Genomic DNA, 16,026 nt, shown 5'->3' with positions numbered 1-16,026 from the left:
TATTAAAAATTTGTCTGCGAGCCAGATGCAGCCATCAAAAGAGCCACATCTGACTCGAGAGCCATAGGTTCCCGACCCCTGTTATACTGCAATACTGAGAAGTGTAGCTGAGAAGTCAGCATTTTGGGAGACAAAACACTTAAAGGGAGTCTGTCAGAAGGTTTTTGCATAGACCTTGATTCGCTAAATATGTCACTTACTGGACTGCTCTGTGCAGTTTTGCTAGAATCCCTGTTTTCGCTGCTGCAGATGCAGTGCTCAGAATGCTGAGCTGAGTATAACCCCACCCACAACACATGTGGGCGGGGTTATCTGCACATCTGCAGGGTTATCTACACATCTGCGCACGTGCCGCGGACATTTTCTTTAAGTCGATCTGTGTATAACCCCGCCCACAGCCCATACAGCATGGAGGACATTATAAAGGAGCACTGAGCAGTGTAGTTGGGAATCCAGCACTGTATGAGAAAAAACACTTAACAAGAATCTGTCACAAGGTTTTTGCATAGACCTTGATTCCCTATATGTGTCACTTACTGGACTGCTTGGTGCAGTTTTGCTAGAATCCCTGTTTTCTCTGCTGCAGATGAAGTGCTCAGAATGCTGAGCGGTGTATAACCTCGCCCACAACATTGATTGGCAGCTTCCTGTGTATACTGTACATTGTCAACAAGCTGCCAATCTGTCCAGATTAGCTGGACTGCCGGGCACGTGACACATCTTTTAGTGATATGTTCCTGCTGATAAAACACTGATTGTATTAAAAGTACAGTAAGCTGCTAAGCAAGTGACACATCCTTGGAATCAGGCTCCCTGCCACTACATTAGGCTGCTGTAGCGTGGCGCGCTAGTCATGGGCGAGGTGCTGTTCTCTTACACCCCAGCATGCTTTATGAAAGATGGGGTCCTGGCTGGGTGTGTGGACATTTGTGGTAAGGGTGGTGCACATCCACTACTGACATCTTTCCATGTTGCCAATGGCGTGGGCTGGCTAGGGATCAGTTGTAGACCGGTTTGCTAAAGGAGACAATCCAATTGTTTAAAAAGTCTTTTACTTAACAGAAACGTCATAAGAACTGTACACAAGAGATAGGGGGCACAAGTCTTCTTGTTCAGTTCTTTACCAGCACAAAGTATCTCCACCAACAATCCCTCCACTCCTTCCATGTTCGTTGTTCCTTTCCAACATCACAGTACAGTTTGTGATTTGTGAGAGTAATTCTGTCCTCCCTGCAGTTACACATCTTCTACCTCCCAAAGGGATAATGTCAATATGGCCGGACTAGGCTCGTTGCCTACTAACCCTTCAGGGACTCCCTACCAGAGCACTTATCTCATCTCACATTCTATTCCATCGGTTGTAAACTAACTGCCTAGAGTATGCTGCTGAGCACCCTATTTGAGGACCCATCTCACCTGTTGTCTCGGTTAGTCTACTATTGGATCACTCAATGTTCTGATCACCTCTTTCTCACACTCTCTCTGGGGTACAAAGAGCACTGGGGACACTGGGGGCACAGAGAGCACTGGGGACGCTGGGGGCAGAGAGGACTTGGGGACGCTGGGGGCACAAAGAGCACTGAGGATGCTGGGGGCACAGAGAGCACTGGGGATGCTGGGGGCAGAAAGAGCACTGAGGATGCTGGGGGCACAGAGAGTACTGGGGGAAGCTGGGGGCACATAGAGCACTGGGTATGCTGGGGGCACAAAGAGCACTGAGGATGTTGGGGGCATAGAGAGTACTGGGGACGCTGGGGGCACAGAGAGTACTTCGGGAAGCTGGGGGCACAGAGAGTACTGGGGACGCTGGGGTCACAGATAGCACTAGGTATGCTGGGGCACAGAGAGCACTGGGGATGCTGGGGGCACAGAGAGCACTGGGGATGCTGGGGACACAGAGAGCACTGGGGATGCTGGGGGCACAGAGAGCACTGGGGATGCTGGGGACACAGAGAGCACTGGGGATGCTGGGGGCACAGAGAGCACTGGGGATGCTGGGGGCACAGAGAGCACTGGGGATGCTGGGGGCACAGAGAGCACTGGGGATGCTGGGGGCACAGAGAGCACTGGGGATGCAGGGGGCACAGAGAATACTGGGAGAAGCTGGTGGCACAGAGAACACTGGGGGATGCTGGGGGCACAGAGAATACTGGGAGAAGCTGGGGTCACAAAGAGTACTGGGAATGCTGGGGGCACAGAGAGTACTGGGAATGCTGGGGGCACAGAGAGTACTGGGAACGCTGGGGGCACAGAGAGTACTGGGAACGCTGGGGGCACAGAGAGTACTGGGGACGCTGGGGGCACAGAGAGTACTGGGAACGCTGGGGGCACAGAGAGTACTGGGAACGCTGGGGGCACAGAGAGTACTGGGAACGCTGGGGGCACAGAGAGTACTGGGAACGCTGGGGGCACAGAGAGTACTGGTGACACTGGGGGCACAGAGAGCCCTGAGATGCTGGGGGCACAGAGAACACTGGGGGATGCTGGGGGCACAGAGAACACTGGGGGATGCTGGGGGCACAGAGAGTACTGGGGGAAGCTGGGGGCACAGAGAGCACTGGAGATGCTGGGGAACACTGGGGACGCTGGGTGCATAGAGAGCACTGGGGGACGTTGGGGCAGCCACTTCTCTTCTATGGAACAGAAACACATGGCGTGCCTACCCCGTCCATAAAGTTCGACCTCACACTGGCCAGCGTGAGGATGTATACCTCGCACGCAGTGTATGCAATGCATACACTGGAGTTTAAAGGGCTGCAAGACGCAGCTGCCACCTGAGCACTGTGGTCCCTGGGAATCTGTCCGGGGGGGGGAAGAAAAGGTCGGAGGTTTCTCACCCCTGAAGTTCTGACTGCCTGCAGCCACTACAAAAACGGAGGAGTATAAAATAAATTTCAATGTGACAAACTATATAAAATGTTAGCATTATCCTCTACAACAGAGTATTTGGGACATGGGGTCAGTGAGCCCATCCTTATAACTGCTCAGCCCAGTAGATATGCTGTATTTTTCATCCTGTCCAGGGGTGAAGATTAGTCCATTTCCTGGCACTTTCACTCCTCTGATAAAGCAGCATTAAACTAAAAATACTTACTTTTTTTTTTTTATTTTAATAGAGGATCATGGAAATAAAGTGCAGTGAGAGAGAAAAAGAGAGAACGCTGATGGGTAACACAATATAAACCGCCGATAACAATTATCATCAGAGCAGAAGTAATTCCTTCACGTAATGCCGGAGTCAGGGGTGAAATGAGATTATCGCATATAATTAGAACAACATGAAATTCTTCAAAAACAAAGAGGAATAAACTTGGTTACTTGGAATTTTTTCTTTTAACCTCCGCAACCTTCTGTTGTGCTTGGCGGAGAGCAACTCGGGACAATGGTCATTCCAGCACAGCGGCGAACAGAGACGTAACTAGAGTCCAATAAGCCTGATGCAAAATTTGGACCTGGGCCCCACATCCCCGCATATTGGTCAGATGTATGTATACATTTAGCATTCTAAATCCTATAAAGATATTTAAGTTGCCCTCCCCCCTATTATGTAGTAATTTCCCCCACCCTGTTATATATGTTCCCCATCCTGGTATATTGTCCCCCTCTTGGTATATATTGTCCTCCTCTTGGGCCCCTCCTGGTATATACTGTCCACCTCCTGGTATATATGTTCCTCTTTTGGACACCTCCTGGGATATACTGTCCCCCTCCTGGTATATTCTGTTCCCCTTCTGGTATATACTGTCCCTCTCCTGGTATATATGTTCCTCTCCTGGGCACCTCCTGGTATATACTGTTCCCCTGCTGGTATATACTGTCCCTCTCCTGCTATATATGTTCCTCTCCTGTGCCTCTAATGGAATACACTGTCCCCCTCCTGGTATATACTCTCCCTCTCCTGCTATATATGTTCCTCTCCTGTGCCTCTAATGGAATACACTGTCCCCCTCCTGGTATATACTGTCCCTCTCCTGGTATATACTGTCCCTCTCCTGGTATATTCTGTTCCCCTTCTTGTATATACTGTCCCCCTCCTGACATATATGTTCCTCTCCTGGGCACCTTCTGGTATATACTGTTTGCCTGCTGGTATATACTGTCCCTCTCCTGGTCTATATGTTCCTCTCCTGTGCCACTTATGGAATACACTGTCCACCTCCTGGTATATACAGTCCCCCTCCTGGTATATACTGTTCCTCTCCTGGTCTATACATTCCTCTTCCTGGTATATACTGTCTCCCTCCTGGTATATATGTTCCACTCCTGGTCCCCTCCTGGTATATACTGTCCCTCTCCTGGTATATACTGTACTCACCACCTCCCTGGCTCCCATGTTGCGTGTCCTCCTCCTCTATAACCAGCCTGCAGTGGCTGGCAGCCTTCATCAGTGCCAATGAAAGCTTTCGGCTTCTGTTTGGCCGGCAGCGTGTATCGAAATGGAGGGATCCGACAGGTTTCTGCTCCACGATGCATTTCAGCTGGATGCGCCCTTGGACAAACGTCCAGCTGAAGCATGGGTAGGGCAGGCAGGCCCCCTGCACCCCCGGGCACGGACGCAATTGTTCCATCCCTGGTGGAAAAACCACCCAGAACTAAGCACAGTACAACTTTCTTTGGAAGGACAAACCCCACCAGATAGATAATCGATCCCCCATAATCAGTGTTTTATGATATATCCCAAAATATTAAAGGGGTTGAAGCCAACGCATGTGCACCTTCCCAATGTCAGGGAAGGGGTGTCCCAGAAATAGAACCGAGCTTTATACGATCTTGAGCCATCCTCCTATGATATGGCCGGGACATGTAATATTTAACTCTTTCTTTCTTTTACCTTTATCCGCCTTGAACATGGTGACGTCACTATAAAAAAAGGTCAAAAAGTCATCGTAACCACGGCAACAAAACCACCGAATGATTGAAGATGAATAAAGCTTTGCAACTGGCTGATATCCAAAATTTATAAAAACGACCCATTGTTATCCCCCTGTTCCGGTAAGATTCATGAAGACGTCTCTGGTTATTTCCCAGATTTCTTGCCGCGTTGAATCAGATTGTTGTCTTGTGTCTGACTAATGTTTATTAATCAAATATAAACTCCACCTCCGTAAATCGATACATTCAGCAATGGTTTCATTCATTTTTCGGGTCATTTTTCAATATAGAAATTTAAAAAAAATGGGAACCATCAACAATGTGTTACTGGCTGATCTTTGATTTGTCTTGAAAGATTAACCGAATATAGTCTGTACCCCTTATTAGTACACATGAATGCATTACCCTACTCGCTGATGGTTTCCATGTAGCAATATGTGACAATGAATCAGCACAATGTAGACATTATGTCTAACTTACGCATATCTCTGGTTCAATATGTACTGTACATTAAGAGGTACACACATATACACAGATTTTATATATATATATATATATATATATATATATATATATATATATATATATATATATACTGTGTGTATATATATATACTGTATATATACTGCTAAAAAAAATACCATTCTGTTATTCAATTGTCCCCTTTATTTTTTTTGAGCAGTATATACTGCATATATATATATGTATATACATATATATGTATACTATATATATATATATATATATATACTGTATATATATATATATATATACACTGTATGTATGTATGTATGTATATATATATATATATATATATATATATATATATATATATATATATATATATATATATTGGCCCCCCAATTCAAAACTGTTGTGTTAAACTCATCAGTGCCCCTAAGCTTGGAGGTCCCTGTGCGCCGTCACGTGCCTAGACCCTCGCTGGCCCTGAATGCACCCTGACTACTGCAAAGGCCAGCAAGACGTTACTCTCACAACTACAATAAAACATGAGGAAGGTAAGAAAAAACAGTGGAAAGACACAACAGATAGTTCTCTATAAGTACTCAAGAAGGAAGCTTCTCAGCTGCAACAGTAACAACACCTCAGCTGTTCCAAAGCTTGGCTCTTTCAAAGTAGTCAGTTATAGAATGAGCTATAGCTAGCATAGAAAAAGACACAACAAATAGTTCTCCACAGCTACTCGGCAGGAAGCTTCTCAGCTGCAACAGTAACAACACCTCAGCATCTCCAGAGCCAAGATATTTCAAAGTGGTCAGTTATAGAATGAGCTATAGTCGGCATAGGAAAAGACACCACAAATAGTTCCCCACAGCTACGTGGACAGGAAGCTTCTCAGGAGCAACAGAAAGAACACCTCAGCTACTCCAGACCCAGGATCCTTCCAAGTGGTCAGTTATAGAATGAGTTATAGCCGGCATAGGAAAAGACCCAACACATAGTTTTCCACAGCTACTTGGACAAGAAGCTTCTCAGCTGCAACAGTAACAACACATCAGCTTCTCTAAAGCCAGGGTCCTTCAAAGTGGTCAGTTATAGGATATGCTATAGCCGGTTTATGAAAATTCACAACAAATAGTTCCCCACAGTTACTCTGGCAGGAAGCTTCTCAGCTGCAACAGAAACAACACCTCAGCTTCTCCAGAGCCAGGATCCTGCAAAGTGGTCAGTTATTGAATACGCTATAGCCGGCATAGAAAAAGACAGAAAAAATATTTCACAGCTACTCAGGAAGGAAGCTTCTCAGCTGCAACAGAACCAACACCTTAGCTTCTCTACAGCCAGGATCCTTCAAAGTGGTCAGTTATAGAATGAGCTATCGCCGGCATAGGAAAAGATACAACAAATAGTTCTTCACAGCTACTCGGACAGGAAGTTTCTCAGCTGCAACAGTAACAACACGTCAGCTGCTCCAGAGCCAGGATCCTTCAAAGTGGTCAGTTATAGAATGAGATATAGCTGGCATAGGAAAAGACACAACAAATAGTTCTCCACAGCTACTCGGGCAGGAAGCTTCTCAGCTGCAACAGTAACAACATCTTAGCTTGTCCAGAGCCACACTCCATCAAAGTGGTCAGTTATAGAATGAGCTATAGCCGGCATAGAAGAGAGTAAGTTTATATAGCAGAAGGGCATGGCTGGAGCTGAGATTAGCAGCTTCAAGTTAATCTCAGCAGGATAGAGAAGAGCCCTTAACCCCTTCAGCAACAACTGGAATTAAATACGCTACTCAGGATAAGCGATGAGCAGATTCTAACACAGATCTGCGATCAACCAAACGCTGTGAACTTCTGATCCTCGATCCCCCCGAGGTCCCAGAAGGGCAAGACACACTTGTGACACATATACTGTATGAGGCTCTAGGCTCGGGCCAGGAGACCTGTGGATTGTCCAGTCATTGTGGTCATATACAGATGGGTAAATGCGCGCGTTTAAGTCCAAGCCTCACACAGATAGCCTATTAATTTTACTGAGGATGGGGTAATACTTAATTTGTGGCACAGTAAGAAAAAATGAACATTTGCTGCCAGGAGTCCCAGCCCAATGACCAAGGAACCCTTTAACAAAAAAGAGATTATAAAAACTAGACACCCCCTCTCGGGATTGTAAGGGCGGCTCCGTATATTATATTTGTCTTTTACAGATTGGACATGTTGCTCTGTGCCGGTTTATTTAAGTTTTATGAAGGAATTCTGAGTTTATATTAGCGGTTCCTGAATAGTGCGGTTTTATAAACTTTTTCCGACATTCATCATTTTGTTATCTTAACATTGTCATCTCTAGGTTAAGTACAACAAATTATTTCCAGGCACAAATAGGCAAGCCTTGCTTTAAAGAAGCCAAATCTAGAACTGAAAAAAGTGGAACATTTCTATTCTCAAAGAATTTGTGAAAGATCAGAAAAAAATTTATCTTCTAATAAAAAATAATACAGTTAAATTATAGAAATGTAACTGTGTGCAACTGCCACTAGATGGCGATCACTGCAGGAACAGTCTACAGCAAGCTCAGAAGCTCCATCTAGTGGTGACAGCAGGAAAATGGATATTTATTATCATTTATCTTTATGTCTGTGCAGGGGATTTGGAGCTCTGTATCAGAAAAAAATGAAGCTTTGACCACTATAAAGATATATATATATATATATATATATATATATATATATATATATATATATATATATATATATATATATATATATATATAAAAATCAACATTAAATTTGAAAATATTTAGGTAACAAAAATGAAATTTCTGGGGCTTCTTGAAGTGTTTGGGGTCATTGTCCTACTGGAAGACCCATGACCTAGGGCACAAACCCAGCTTTCTGACACCAGTCACTACATTGTCACACAAAATCCTTTGGTAATCTTCAGATTTCATATCTTGCGCACAGTCAAGACGCCCAGTTCCAGAGGCAGCAGAACAACTCCAAAAACCCCTTTAAGCCTCCACCATATGTGACTGTAGGTACTGTGTTCTTTTCTTTGTAGCCTCCTTCTGTTTTCGGTTAACAGTAGAATGATGTGCTTTACCAAAAAGCTCTATCTTGGTCTCATTTGACCACAACACGCTTTCTTAGAAGAATTTTGGTTACTCACGTACATTTTGGCAAATTGCAGTCCAACTTTTTTATGTCTCTGTGTCAGCAGTGGGGTCCTCCTGGGTCTCCTCCATAGCATATAATTTAATTCAGATGTGGACAGATAGCTCACACTGACACTGATTCCCCCTGAACCCGCAGGATAGGTTGAATTTCTTTGGACCTTTATTGGGGCTTATCCACCATCTGGACTACCCTGCGTTACAACCTCATATCAATATTTCTCTGTCATGCACATCCAGGGAGATTAGCTACAGTGTCATGGATTATAAACTTCTTGATTATGTTGTGTACTATGGACAAAATAACATTACCATCTCTGGAGATATAATTGTAACCTTGATATTGTTTATATTTTGCAACAATTTTGCTTCTCAAGTCCTCAAATAGTTCTCTTCTTCTCTTTCTGTTCTCTATGCTTAGTGAGACACACACAGACACACAATGCAAAGATTTAGTCAACTTCTCCCTTTTTTATCTAGTTTCAGGTGTGATTTTCATATTGCCCACATCTGTTACTTGCGACACATGAGTTTCAATGAGCATCACATGCTTGAAACAAAGACATTTACCCACAATTTTGGAAAAGTGCCAACAATTTTGGTTCTCAAGTCCTCAGACAGTTCTCTTCTCCATGCTTAGTGTGGCACACACAGACACACAATGCAAAGATTTAGTCAACTTCTCCCCTTTTTATCTAGTTTCAGGTGTGATTTTCATATTGCCCACATCTGTTACTTGCGACAGATGAGTTTCGATGAGCATCACATGCTTGAAACAAAGACATTTACCCACAATTTTGGAAAAGTGCCAACAATTTTGGTTCTCAAGTCCTCAGACAGTTCTCTTCTCCATGCTTAGTGTGGCACACACAGACACACAATGCAAAGATTTAGTCAACTTCTCCCCTTTTTATCTTGTTTTAGGTGGGATTTTAATTATGCCCACAAATGTTACTTACCACAGGTGAGTTTGTACAAGCATTGAATGCTTGAAACAAAGTTGTTTACCCACAATTTTGGAAAGGTGCCAACAATTTTGACCTGCCCATTTTTGATGTTTTGTGTGAAATTCTGCTGTTTTTTTTTCTGTTGTTCCAATACACACAGACGAAATAAACGTGTAATTGCAATAATAATTCTGGGAGAAATACTTAATATTTTGGAACAATATCAAGGAGCCAATATTTTCGGGCAATACTGTATGTATGTGTGCTTGTGTATGTGTGTTATATATATAGTATATATATATATATATATATTATATATTGCGGGAGAAAGGAAGAGAAAAATTTCCCATTTCTCAGTTAACGGAGAGAAGTTTTGCAGCATCTATGAAGTTGTGTAAAGTTTTCAATCTTCGTCCTCTCGTCATTTTGCGGTTTGAACCCTGATGAAAGCTGTCACATGAGAGACGTCTTCCCATGCAGAGAGGTACACCAGTCTTGTGACATCTCCCGTTCCTCTCCCTTGTCAGGGTCTATTTATATCCAAGCCTTGGCTTCGGGAAGCTTCCATATCAGGAGTAAGGCAGAAAAAAAGGCAGATCCAACAGGCCCTAAAAAGAAGAGATTTACCCATGGTGGCAGCACAGGTACATGCAAAATAATGCAGCCTAGGGTGAAGACGTTCTCTTGGCTTTCAGGCCAGATTACATGGGTGGGGAGAGGGCAAATATCATTTATTTGACCAGGCATCCATGCTGATGTTTGCTGTAGCAGGGCTGAACTTGTTATTTTAATACAAATTATATCATGATGTCTTTTCTGGCACCGGTTTTATGGGCGGTCATGTACTTTTGGGCTCATAAATCATAACCGATCCATAAATGATAAACGGAAAACCACGGTGAGTAAATATATCCTGCAATAGGGTACAATAGGGTGTGATCTCAACTATATGGTGCAATTATCCTGATTATGACTGCTACATATGAGTTCTATGGATTCCATGCTTCCCTTCGATCCATTAATGAAATTAGTCATGGTTGCACAATGGGAAAAAATAGGATTATTTCCATGTCAGTAAATGATGGCATTTTGTTAAAATGGGTCATCATTACTTTATGATCAGTGGGGATTTAACTTCTGGAACTCCCATGGATCCTCATATTAAAATGGCTGGCATTCTGGTGTAGTGCCGCCTCCCCGTAACTGATCGCCTGCACGGTGCCGGCACCACTGCCGACTGTGCACGTGACCGAAGCATGGTCCTATTCAAAAGTAGCTCTTTGCACCTATTAAAGGCGCTGTAGCCCCTTCATTCTCAGGATTTATAAGGGTCCTAGAGGTGTTATCCCCATTGAAAATAAAGTCAAGTCATATCCTGGCAGTATTCCATGACAATGGTAGAGAGAATGTCTTAATTTGCATGAAAACAAAACCAACAACGTTTATGCATATTTGTTTGGAATCCGCATTTGTTTAAAATTTGCAACCTATAGTCAGGGCCAGAAATATTTGGACAGTGACACAAGTTTTGTTATTTTAGCTGTTTACAAAAACATGTTCAGAAATACAATTATATATATAATATGGGCTGAAAGTGCACACTCCCAGCTGCAATATGAGAGTTTTCACATCCAAATCGGAGAAAGGGTTTAGGAATCATATCTCTGTAATGCATAGCCTCCTCTTTTTCAAGGGACCAAAAGTAATTGGACAAGGGACTCTAAGGGCTGCAATTAACTCTGAAGGCGTCTCCCTCGTTAACCTGTAATCAATGAAGTAGTTAAAAGGTCTGGGGTTGATTACAGGTGTGTGGTTTTGCATTTGGAAGCTGTTGCTGTGACCAGACAACATGCGGTCTAAGGAACTCTCAATTGAGGTGAAGCAGAACATCCTGAGGCTGAAAAAAAAGAAAAAATCCATCAGAGAGATAGCAGACATGCTTGGAGTAGCAAAATCAACAATCGGGTACATTCTGAGAAAAAAGGAATTGACTGGTGAGCTTGGGAACTCAAAAAGGCCTGGGCGTCCACGGATGACAACAGTGGTGGATGATCGCCGCATACTTTCTTTGGTGAAGAAGAACCCGTTCACAACATCAACTGAAGTCCAGAACACTCTCAGTGAAGTAGGTGTATCTGTCTCTAAGTCAACAGTAAAGAGAAGACTCCATGAAAGTAAATACAAAGGGTTCACATCTAGATGCAAACCATTCATCAATTCCAAAAATAGACAGGCCAGAGTTAAATTTGCTGAAAAACACCTCATGAAGCCAGCTCAGTTCTGGAAAAGTATTCTATGGACAGATGAGACAAAGATCAACCTGTACCAGAATGATGGGAAGAAAAAAGTTTGGAGAAGAAAGGGAACGGCACATGATCCAAGGCACACCACATCCTCTGTAAAACATGGTGGAGGCAACGTGATGGCATGGGCATGCATGGCTTTCAATGGCACTGGGTCACTTGTGTTTATTGATGACATAACAGCAGACAAGAGTAGCCGGATGAATTCTGAAGTGTACCGGGATATACTTTCAGCCCAGATTCAGCCAAATGCCGCAAAGTTGATCGGACGGCGCTTCATAGTACAGATGGACAATGACCCCAAGCATACAGCCAAAGCTACCCAGGAGTTCATGAGTGCAAAAAAGTGGAACATTCTGCAATGGCCAAGTCAATCACCAGATCTTAACCCAATTGAGCATGCATTTCACTTGCTCAAATCCAGACTTAAGACGGAAAGACCCACAAACAAGCAAGACCTGAAGGCTGCGGCTGTAAAGGCCTGGCAAAGCATTAAGAAGGAGGAAACCCAGCGTTTGGTGATGTCCATGGGTTCCAGACTTAAGGCAGTGATTGCCTCCAAAGGATTCGCAACAAAATATTGAAAATAAAAATATTTTGTTTGGGTTTGGTTTATTTGTCCAATTACTTTTGACCTCCTAAAATGTGGAGTGTTTGTAAAGAAATGTGTATAATTCCTACAATTTCTATCAGATATTTTTGTTCAAACCTTCAAATTAAACGTTACAATCTGCACTTGAATTCTGTTGTAGAGGTTTCATTTCAAATCCAATGTGGTGGCATGCAGAGCCCAACTCGCCAAAATTGTGTCACTGTCCAAATATTTCTGGACCTCACTGTATATGTTCCACCGCGCCGCATGATTGTGGGTCCTCCACGTCCATCTGTGTTGCTATAAACAGTCAGAGAAGCGGCCAGGAACACGGGTGGGTCCGGCCATGCTGGATTGTCTTGTACTTCAGGCTGCAGAGGAGGTAGATTTTGCAAATGGTTAAGTCTAGGAGGACTTAAAGGGGATGTGCCAAGTTTGGAAGTTGTGGAAATGGGATCATTTTCCAAATACTGAGGTTCATCATATGATTAGTGATGGATTATTCATAACAAATCCCAAAGTACTATTCCGGTATTGGTCCCGAAAAATGAACCTAATGCAAATCAATATGGAACCTGAGCATTTTTCTTGTCGTGACGAATGCTGGAATAGTACTCGGTATTCGGTAAGCATTATCCAAACACGCCCATCACTAGTTATAACCCCTCATACCCCTTCCGCTCCATTTGTTTTTAATGAGCACTGCACTCCGCTACCTCCAGCGATCCCATTGAGAATGAATAGAGCAGAGATGCACATGCTCGGACGCCGCTCCATTCAGATGGAGCTCCTCAGATCCCATTCTTGTAATCATTGGTGTCCTAGAGCGATGGAGAAGTTATCCCCTTTCCTATGGATATAGTAACAAAAAGGAGACACCAGCACTCTGCAGTGCTAAGATATATGGAACAATGAATATGGGAATATAGACATGCATTACTGCTATGAAAAACATGCAAAAATTGAGATACTTAGCACACAAAAATGGCCAGTTGTATGTGAGCCCAACAGCCACGGCAAGGCGACCTCATTTTTGTTACGTCTGTATCAAACTAATGCCTCTCTTTGGGTTAAAAAACCCCTACAATTTATGGGCAGACAGGAACCTATGGATAGGGGTAACTTCTAATTTCCATCCTTTAAAGAGGACCTGTCACCAGGTCAAAGTGGCCAGTTTACTCTCTTATTTCATTCCCGCTGCTCCCAGCGAACAGTTCATTACCAGACACAAATCTAATAATTGCATTGCAATTGTAACAAGCCCTGCACGTCTGTCTTACATCAGCAATACATGGGCAGTATGTATCTGATACTGGCTGTATGATCTCAGCCAGGTGTGTTTGACTCTGGAACGCTGCGGCATTTCAGCGAAAAACGTACTTCACAAGTTACATGGGAGACTAGTCAGACAGGCAAGTCCCCAGCGGCTTCTGTTGTCTTGGATTGACAGGTCTCTCCCTATATGCACAGAGATATAAAAACCTATCTGTCACGCTATCCACGTGGCACGTGCATTCAGACCAAAAGATGTCTGACACACAACGAAAAACGCACCACAACAACACCATAAACAAGGGCGACACCGGGAATACAATAACAACGGTGGGCCCTGGCACTAGTAAGAGGGTAGATGGACACCTTCTGCCCTTACCTGCTGCTGTACCCTGCACTACTATTCAGATCCTATATAGGTTTCTCACCTGTTACCGAGCAGGAACCTGACGCCCTGAGATTACCCTACAATAGTTCTGGCTAGTGGGTAGGAAGGTAAGGTTCACTAGACCCCCCGCCGCACTAATACAACACGAGGTTAGGTGAGAAAAAGAGGGGAAAAATAACCAGAAAGGAGAAGATACTTCAGGACGAATCCACAGCTGTTCCTTCCACCAAGGCGGCCAGAATACAAATGATTTTGTATAATTAGCAAAGATTGCTGGGAAGCTCTTCTTCTTAAACACAAAGGGGTGTGGCTACAAAGAAGCTGCATCTGACCTGCACTGCTGGGAAGCTGCTTGCAGCAAAACTTACATTAACTGTTTCAACACCAAGAGCAACAAAACAACATTTAAATGCAGAGTCCCAGATGGAGATGAGAGGCTCCAGTCCTAAAGCTGTCACTAGTTTCTAAAATCAAAGAGACGACCATGACACTATCAATCCAAAGCAGAGGGTGGGGGAGAAGTAACCAAGGACCTGCCGGTTCGACTAGTCTCCTGTACGACTCGGTCCCTGTGTTTAAAGCGTGTCAAGCATGCCTGGCTGAGATTATACAGCCAGTGCCTGATACCTGCCGCCCGTGTATCAGCTGCCAGGTTCCCTTTAATCAGTCAAGGCTCCTAAGGAATGACAGCAAGCAGCGATCTTGCGAAAATCAATGAAACTACAGAAATCATATTGAAAAATTGTACAACTTATAATAATAATAATCTTTATTTCTATAGCGCCAACATATTCCGCAGCGCTTTACAATTCAGGAGGAACATATACATATCATATACATAAACATATACAAACAAGTAACAATTATAGAAGATACAATATTTGAAGGGAAAAAGGCAACCCTGCTCATGAGAGCTTACAATCTGCAATGAGATGGGGGGAGGGGCAAGGTACAAGTGCTTATTTACAATGACAATCCAGCCATCTCACAGAAATGGGGGATAGATAATGGCTTCCTGGACCAATAGCCCAGAGACTTGAGATGCATTTGGGTGCCATGGAGTTTGACGTGGGGTTATGTTCTGAGAAGTTGTAGAGGGATTAGGTGAAATTAGTTTGGCTAGGGAGTGTGATAGGCCGCCCTAAAAAGATGCGTTTTTAGGGTGCGTCTGAAGCTGAGTAAGTTGTGATTTGTCCTAACTTCTTGGGGTAGAGCGTTCCAGAGGTTTGGTGCAGCTCGGAAGAAGTCTTGGATTCGGGAGATTCTTTATACAAACAGTGACATTAATTGCTAACACCAAAATATCCTTTTTTTTTTTCTAAAATGTTCTTCTTCCACAAATTACATTTGAACCTGAGTAGTTGGATAAATAACTCCGATATTGTTCTGCTGCGCGAGCGCTGGACACCTCGGGGGGCTCATTTCATCAGATGCAGAGTAGAACCGCCCTGTCCGATTACCGCTGTCCGCTGCGTCCCTTCATGCTGTTCTTCTCTTGTTTGCTTGGGATTTATAACTGTAGAATCTCTGAGAATTAAATGTATTACTTGTGCAGATTGGATTCTCACAATATAAAGCCATGAAGTGAGTCGCGAGGCTCCCGATGCCTCAATCTACTAAAGGAACTGACAGCACAAATAGAGCAATTCTTCATTGTAAGTAAAAGACGTTTCCCCCAAAGATCCCAGAATCTGAAGGAAATGGGTATTTACACAATATATTTACAAACATGTAACAATATGTAACAAAATGTTTGTGAAATTGATAGTTGGAGAAGCAAGAATGCCCTGGGTCCTGGTGCCCTCCATCTACTGCTTTCACACTACATTTTTTTAACATGCGTCCTGAACGTTTTTTTAAAAACGGATCCAGTGCAAATATGTTTTCACTTTAATGCATTTGCAATGGACTCGCGTTAACATGCGTTCACCTGCGTTTGCGTGCGTTATAGTCAGGATCCAGCGACTTGCGGTTTTTTAACATTTTTCAAAAACGCTACTTGTAGCATTTTTGAGCTGCGTCCAA

The 16,026-nt window shown here is 43.6% G+C and overlaps 2 protein-coding genes across 2 annotated transcripts in view; one reads left to right on the top strand and one right to left on the bottom strand.

The window, feature by feature from the left end:
• MGLL (monoglyceride lipase) overlaps nt 1-4,405 on the bottom strand; it is a 125,678-nt gene extending 121,273 nt beyond the window's left edge. Inside the window, exon 1 of the mRNA XM_075321514.1 lies at nt 4,316-4,405. The gene's annotated coding sequence lies outside the window, so the exon portion shown is untranslated. The remainder of the gene's footprint in view (nt 1-4,315) is intronic.
• A 5,598-nt stretch (nt 4,406-10,003) lies between these two features.
• Nucleotides 10,004-16,026, top strand: part of KBTBD12 (kelch repeat and BTB domain containing 12) — a 106,089-nt gene continuing 100,066 nt past the window's right edge. The window contains exon 1 of the mRNA XM_075321511.1: nt 10,004-10,090. The gene's annotated coding sequence lies outside the window, so the exon portion shown is untranslated. The remainder of the gene's footprint in view (nt 10,091-16,026) is intronic.

This window comes from Anomaloglossus baeobatrachus, chromosome 8, assembly GCF_048569485.1.
Source record: "Anomaloglossus baeobatrachus isolate aAnoBae1 chromosome 8, aAnoBae1.hap1, whole genome shotgun sequence".
NCBI classification, from domain to species: Eukaryota; Metazoa; Chordata; class Amphibia; order Anura; family Aromobatidae; genus Anomaloglossus; species Anomaloglossus baeobatrachus.
Note: the sequence above shows the minus strand (reverse complement) of the source record. Positions and strands in the feature narration are given on the sequence as shown.